This window comes from Bacillus rossius, chromosome 8 (genome assembly GCF_032445375.1).
Source record: "Bacillus rossius redtenbacheri isolate Brsri chromosome 8, Brsri_v3, whole genome shotgun sequence".
Lineage (NCBI taxonomy): Eukaryota > Metazoa > Arthropoda > Insecta > Phasmatodea > Bacillidae > Bacillus > Bacillus rossius.
This window is the reverse complement of record NC_086336.1, coordinates 42,590,790-42,592,189: the sequence shown is the minus strand read 5'-3', so window position 1 is coordinate 42,592,189 and position 1,400 is coordinate 42,590,790. Positions and strand designations below refer to the sequence as shown.

Sequence of the window (1,400 nt, the reverse complement as noted above, 5' to 3'; positions counted from 1 at the left end):
TCTCACAGTTTTTTTTTTTCATTAATAATTTTTGTTACAATTCGGCATATATTACACATTTATATTTTTATTTCGGGCAAAATGTGAAGAGTAGCGATTTATATTTTTAACACTTTATTACTTAAAAAATATTAAAATATTAAATTTAATAGCAAAGAACATAACTTTACTACTATAACACACAGCTTAGAGTTCTCTAGATTCCTGTAACAGTATCTATATTGATGTCCTAGATGTGAGTGATTTTTTATTTGCGCGTATTGCGTATGCATATAGTTCTACGACATTTTATTCGAACACAAGGACCACGTGGCCTAATGGATAAGGCGTCGGACTTCGGATCCGAAGATTGCAGGTTCGAGTCCTGTCGTGGTCGTAATTAAGTTTTGATGCTCAAACAATAGTAATTATAATCTCCTAATTAACTTACTGATTTTGGCTATCGGTTTTTACAGTGGGTGTTCGTTTATAAAATAACAGAAATTTCTGCAAACTACAATTTTTATTTAACTGTTTGACTTCGCTGACTACGCTATGATTAGTTTATTTATATAGTTTTAATCCACTTTCTCTGCCAACAAATTATATGTTTTTAGACGCATTCAGAGGCTGCATAAAATTTTTCGATGTTATAAAAAAAAACAGAAAACAATCGCATCAACACGCATCGACTCTCGCTTGATTTGGACAGACAGACTCGAAACTGAACTCACACTGCTATTGTGTTTTCGGTGCAATACCTGCAGCAGTAAAATAATTAATTAAAAAAGGCCACGTATTTTATATATATATACCTGACCAAATATATAGTATTTTAAAAAAATACGATTTCAACTAAGTGGCTTATTATAAAGTACGTGTAAAATTCGCGTGAATATTTTTTTGGAGGAAATTAGACCGCTATGATGTAGACTGCTGTGTTCACATCGGTTCAAGGATAGTTTCAAAATTCTCTGAAGGACAAGAAAGCAGTGACATCACAAAAACTGTAATGACCCAATAACAAGCTATCCGGACGGTGTGGAGCCATTCAAAATGTATCTACTTGTGACTGGAATATTTTGCTGTCATTAATAAGTGGCTTCGTTGAGACTGTTTGGTGAGGTGTGTGTAGTGACTATACATATACATACATATATACATTTACATTCATATATATACATATATATGTATATATGAATGTAAATGTATATATGTGGGTGTGTGTTTGTGGGCAGTCACAGAGATTTTTTTAGTCTTTTAGTGTTGTGCACAGAGATAAATTTAAAGATAATCGACGCAGAACGTCTTAGAACGAAAATCGGGGGCAGATCTTCCTTAAGAACGACGCCAAAATCAGTCCGTCTCGACGAGAGGGAAGTCGCATTCTTAGATTGCAGTGCAATTTAATGGGTATTTAC

At 33.5% G+C, this 1,400-nt stretch overlaps 1 non-coding gene across 1 annotated transcript; it reads left to right on the top strand.

Moving 5' to 3' along the window:
* Positions 1 to 303: 303 nt before the first annotated feature.
* Positions 304 to 376, top strand: Trnar-ucg (transfer RNA arginine (anticodon UCG)). The gene has a single exon. It is a non-coding gene; the product is annotated as a tRNA-Arg (tRNA).
* The last annotated feature ends 1,024 nt before the right edge of the window (positions 377 to 1,400 follow it).